This window comes from Buceros rhinoceros, unplaced genomic scaffold, assembly GCF_000710305.1.
Source record: "Buceros rhinoceros silvestris isolate BGI_N320 unplaced genomic scaffold, ASM71030v1 scaffold1430, whole genome shotgun sequence".
Lineage (NCBI taxonomy): Eukaryota > Metazoa > Chordata > Aves > Bucerotiformes > Bucerotidae > Buceros > Buceros rhinoceros.
Window position 1 is genome coordinate 49,199 of NW_010390019.1, and position 6,463 is coordinate 55,661.

The following is a 6,463-nucleotide window of genomic DNA, read 5'->3' on the forward strand; positions in this document are numbered from 1 at the left end:
AGATACCACTGGAAAAACTGGCGCTGATACAACAGGGGGAAAAGATACGCTTTTAGCCTGAGGAATGACTTACCCGTTTTTTCTTCAAATCTATCAGCTAATCTAACAAGAAATATTACTTCCTACGAACCTCATCTCAGCTGTAGGAGTGCCACAGGCAGCAAGACCATCAGTGCATAAGAGAGGGAGCTGACTCGAAACCCACGTCGTTCTTGTTCCCCTAGCAGTACAGCTACAAGATAGCTTTTACAAAGCATCATCGCTTGTGCATGTTTGTAAAGGGCACCGAAGAAATGACCCCAGACTGGAAGGGACCTGCAAGGAAAAAGACGAGTGGAGACCTCAGGCTCGCTACCAGGCCTGCTGTTTGGATTTCAGATGCCGGCTCATGCGGAGCTGTACCTGCAGCACCACAGATAGGACAGAGTCCTGTTCCCGGGTGCAAGGCAGAGATAAGGCCCCTGGGACTGATAGAAACACAGCACACAAATCAGCCTCAGGTTTGCTGAGGAGGTGAAGACCACCACACAAGACACACAAAGAGTAGAGTCAAGGCAATCCAGCAGAACATCTCGGCTGAGTTTTACCTGCATTGATGAATCCAGCGCTGGATTAGCTGAGCAGAGATCAGCTCCCATTTGTCAGTGACATTCCAATGGCTTCAGCTAGGCCAAGGTTTCTAGCCAAGATATAAGCCATGAGCACAGATGCACTACCTGTAGCTCTGGAGTGGGCATCCCTCTCCAGCGACATTGTCCCTCATTGTCCAGCAACGAGTCGCTGATGAACAGGATGTCCCATTATTCACAGGAGCTGTCACATGGAATTCACATGGAAATGGATCAGAAGATGCATGACCAAAGAGAAGAACCCTTCAAGCCAGGGCTGCTTTCCAGCCAAAGCTAAACTGTCACCAAAACTTGACTCCCAGGCATCTGCTTCCTTTGATATTCTTGATGATGACAATTCATTTTGGGGGCTATACCCACCCCACCCCACCCCCCCCAAAGGTGTCTTTGCCTGTGTAGACTTTCCTTATGCACAACACAGAGGGTACAAATGTGAAACAGTCTCCCCTTCCCTCAAACACCTTCCAGGTCCAACACACTACAGGTAGATGGGAATAAAACAGCTTCATACAAAGAAATCCAGGCCAAGAGGTGCTTGAGACTTTCTCACTGACATAAGACAAAGGATGCTGCCATCAAGAACTGCAGCAAACTGCGGGGAGGCAGCTACATGTACAGAAACACTTACACGCCCCTGCAAGTAAATCCCATTCACTCCCACCGAACTGCCCGGACCAGACTCCCCAGCCACAGAAAGAAGCGTAACCCACTGATGCTGATAGACACTAGCAATTTATACCTGTGGATGCTCTTAACCCTTATACAAACAGCACCTGGGCTGAATCCAGTTTGAAGAATGGGTTTTCACCTTCACAAGTGCAAATACACTTCAGTAAAGCGTGAGACTTCTACAGCTGTGCGATTTCAGAGGAGTCACGGGCTGAACTCGTCTTAGGGTCTGGTTTTTGTTCTTTATTAATCATTTTCATAGGCCTTTGCACTTTTGGATTCCAGCCTGACTGGAAGCAGCAAACACTGGAAGCCTCAAAGATTTTCAAGTGTGAAAGCTGCCCCTCTGGGGAAGGTTTAATGCACTTCAGGTTTGTATCCAGACTTGCAGGGCTGAGCCAAGCAGTCACCCCTCTGAGACAATCAGGGTGTTCACCTGTCGGAGAGTGTCTGAAAAACAGGCTCTCATCCTGAAGCACCTTTTGCAGGATCAGGACCAAGAGATCACTAGGAGAAAAACAGTGACGGCGTTGACAGGCAGCACCGAGATGGTGCACAGAGAACAGCTCATGACAAGGCATCACAGCTCAAGACATCGAGGCTTGGGGTTGCTGCTGCTGTTCTCACTGAACATCTACTTTTCATCCTTTCCCTAGGCTCCATCACCCTCATTCTGCAATCGGATTGAACAAACAATGCCTGGCATCCACCTCCATGGAAAGACACAACTCTCAGGCAAGGATTTGAAAGCCTCGAGTAATGCCAAAATCAAACGTGGCCGAGACGTGCAGAGCAAAGCTGCCTCTCAGCCAAGAGAGTTGGAGCGTGCATGGGGAAGAGCCTCTCTCTCTCTCTCTCCCTTTGCTGTTTTATTCTCCAGGCTTACAATAAGGGCTATTCTCTCCCGGAAACACACCAGCTTTTTATTGATTCACTGCAAAGGGAAGGTATAGATTCTCCTCTGCCAGCCAACTTCCCATCAAAGTAGCCACCTCAGGCCCATGATGAACCGGTCGAGCTGAACCAAGAGGAAGCAGCGGCCGGTGGCTCTTGGGAGCTTGCAGAATCAGCATTTTCAAGTGACTGCCTCCCTCACTCCTTCAAACTCCTCAACCAAATCCACCACATTCAACGGGCCAGACAGGACAGGAAATGAGAAGAAAAACTTTCTCTCCATCACCACTCATCTTTATAAAATTGCCACCCCCACCTCCCACCAAAGCACCAGGGCAACCTTGAAATTCAAGCCAGCCACTGGAACAACGTGGCTGGGTTAGAGACAAGAGCTCTGGACCGTGACTTCAAGAGCTCGACACCCTCCGCACAGCGCAGGATTCCTGCACCTTTCATCCTGCATGGGTTTTAGAATGAGACCGTATGGAAAGGAGAGAGTGTGGCCGTGCCACAGGGCCTGCTTTGTGAAGTCACATCCTGCATTCAGGTGCTGTGTTCTCAGATATTTCAGCAATCATTAGTTAAAGGAGACAAAAAATACTAAAATGCCCTCCAGAGGAGGTTCATATGGCTGCCATGGGTAACCCCAAGCTGAGCAAATCCACTTTGCTCCAGCTTTTACCCAGGAGAGCAAGTGACAACAAGGTTGCAAGGGGATGCCTGGAGGAAAGGAGAGGCCAGCTCACTGGTCAGGAGAGGTGGTCTGGTCCGAGACCAGAAATGTGACTTTCCTCCCCTCTCACACCTTCTGCTCTCTGGAAACAGACCAAAACCAAAGCAGCCTGCAGCAGAGCTTGTTTGGGAACAGACCACAGGATGCCTCAGTCCCAGCAACCTGTGCACACCAGGCCCACCTTACTTTGAAGAGGGATGGGATGTGAGCTCTGTGGGACCAGCACTGCCTCCAGCTCCGTTTGCACAGCCCAGCTTGACGGTTTCACTCTTGGGAGTCCTGCAGCCCAAGCCCTAAATAATGATGCACACATGTTGTGCATCCATCGCACTAAGACCCACAGTGTCACCCCAAACGATATGGAGCTGATGGGAACCACAGATCCTGTCGAGCTGGTGGCAATGGGAGCCATAACTCTGAGACGCAGAGACACCCACCCTGATGCACGATGACCGTGACTTTGGCTTATTGTGCAGTGGGGAATCGGGATGCATAGGACATAAATGTGCCTGTAGGTGGCCCAGAAACACTGGCTTATTAAAAAGGGGTGGTGGAGGGGGAAAGAATGAATGCAGCATCTGTCACCCTTTTGCAGAATTGTTATTTTTTTGTGTGTGTGTAGTTGGTGCTTGTTTTCCAAAGATTTACATTTTTGTGTGTGTGTCATTCGCTTTTCATGCATTTTGAGACCTTGCAGCTTAGAAATTCAAAACACTTGTCAGTCACGTCAATCCTTCTGGACAAAACAAAGCTGCCACTTGGATGGATTAAAAAAAAACAACAAAAAAAACAACAAACAAAACACACTTTTCTATCAAGCTGCGACTCGGTCACCCCACTCAATGCAAGCACGACAATGTTTAGAGAAAGCAAAAAGAAAGATCTGAGTTTTCATACTCATCGGTGGAACTAAATTGATTAAGGTCATTTCCTAGGTAGGTTTGAAATCTTCTGCAACAATTTTTTGCAAAGAAAAAGCAAAGTGTCCCCCCAAAAAGGGAAAAGTCAGTACTGCAAAAACATTAAATCTGCTTGGGTAACTCAGAATGTATGTTGGCAAGGCAACATATCTCAGCTTGAACAGTAAACCTGCTCTGTCAGAGGCTCTGCACCATATGAAAGAGACTTGGGTTTCAATATATCATGCTGAATTTACTTCTTTTCATCCTTTCATGGCAAAGTATTTGATGTCTGTCCTTTCACTGTTGCAATCGATAGGGTGACCCTACTTAAAAGTTTCCTGACCTTTGCTGTTGTCGGGATTGTTCTGTTAAAATGTAATTTAAACTCTTTTGCTTTAGTCTGGCAATAGCACTGTATGGACAGCAAGCATGATGGGGGTTTGGGTTCCCCCCACCCCCCAACCTAGAGGCAAAAGCATCCATCAGAGTTGGCTTAAAACCAGATGATGTCAAGAAGCATACGATGCACAGCGGCCCAGACCCTCTGTTGAAGCGGACCCGCTGGGCTGCACTGATTCCATACTTCATGCTGGAGCTAAGCCCACTGGCATCTGCTGGGGGTCCAGTTGGTTTCCCAGCACTTGATTCTAAAGATTTACAGCTGCTGGGTAAGGGAAATCACCACAAAGATCTGATATTGATGCTTTCGCTCCAGTGCTGAAGAGCATCCTGCTCAATAGCCACAAGACTGAGTACGATGGATTCCCAGCACCCCTGGATGTTGGTATCCCTTTGGTACTCTGAAGTTTAACATCTACAGGATAGAGACGTTTAGCTAAGGCCTTGCACGTATGCCACGTATCCCCAGAAACCCAAACAGATCAAGACTTACATGAAAAAAAAGTGAATTGTTTTCAAACAGCGACTACCAAAATGGAAGGAGATGGATTTTTCTCGTGGCAGCAGCTGTTAGAAGAATCAGCCACGTGCTTTAGGGTTACAGCTGGGTGATCCATCACAGGATCTCTGGAAGCCTGGTTTGAATCATATTATAACCCTTTAATGCAAGTACTTTTGCAAAAGCAAACTCACGTTGTTCTTGTCTGTTGTGCTGCTATTATTACATCTTTGCCTTAGAGCTGTACGTGGGTATTACACTGCATTAGTGATGCAGACACACACATCTGCACTCACACCCATACATTTGCACAGGATTATGGCTAAAATTCTTGATCCTACTTATAAAAAGCCCTGTAAACCCTGGAGAGCTCCCTTTAAACCAGCAGCATTAGCCTACTGTTAATCCGGGGTGTAAGTCAGAGCAGACTCTGGCTCAGATGCTCTTTAGCCACGCACCATAATGGAGCAGGGAGGCTAAAAGTAAAACTGGGGCTCTGTACACATCAGTTCCCCCCAAAAAACCCATCCCTATTGTCTCGTGCCGTGCTCAGCCCCACAGCCAATCACTTCTCAAAGTACTAGTCCAACTCTTCTCATCAAGAAGCTCTCTGAAACAGCGTAAGAGCTGGTTTTGGCAGCACTGCTGCTGCCACGTGCTTCAATATTGCTCACAGCTGAGTTATTTCTTGCTTCTTAAGGAACTTTAAATGGCTTTTATGCTCAGTGAGCTCATGAAAGGCCACTATCTAAAGTCAGCAGCACTGAAATGATGAATTAGCTGAAGGAGAAACAGGCCAGTTCGGCGTTTCTTGCAATAGAGTATCTAGGTGTTTGCCAGAGAGGCTGCTTTAAAGTCACTGTGCTACACCTGAATGCTGTTTATGGCTCATAAAAGAAAATCTGTGTTTAACTAACAATAAAGCAGGACTGCGATTTGTATATATTAAAAAAATTCCTTTCTCACTGAGCAGACGTATTTTTATTTGCTTGGTGGCTGCCTCTGAGGCACGTTGAGTGACAGCACTGGGATGTGTTCAGCCACGAAAACAGGAGGACTTGCTCCAGCATGGATTACGTCTGATTTTTGCTCATTCCCCACTGAAGCCTTAAAATCATGAATTTCAGCCACTTGCGAAGGCAAGGCCAGAACCCCCATGAACACCTGTAGCTGTCAGAGGAACAAGGGAGCTCCCTGGACACCGGTCCTGCCCCAAAGCCACAACGCTGCAGCAGGAAGAAGCAAGGACCCTTTCTAAGTCCCCCAGTTGTTTGGCCAGGACATATGGCCAAACAAGGTGACAGCAACTGTCACATCAATCCCTGTAAGTCGCAGTCACATCTACCTGAGGACGTGGATTTTCACTCACCTGTTATCCACTGATAAATTCCCTCCAAGGGACTCCAAGGGGTCCAAACCCACATTTTTGGTCTCAGTGCAAACACCAGCTGGGGTATTGTGTCTCACACAGCCATGAAGAAAGGCTCCTAGAACACACATATATGATTTTTCTATTATACTTGTGCCGAAGTTTAATTTTTTTGGAGAATTTTCTGTATGGAAACAAGTCCTAACAAGAAACAGGCAACAATGAGAAACAAACACTATCCTTCCATCCCTCTGTGCTGTCCTGCCCTTGCTGATTTCACATCACCTGCCCACTACCATCCTCTTCAGAGTCACGGCCACCCACCTCCACACAAGTAGTGCTGCTCCCTGGAAAGGACCTCGTGCACCC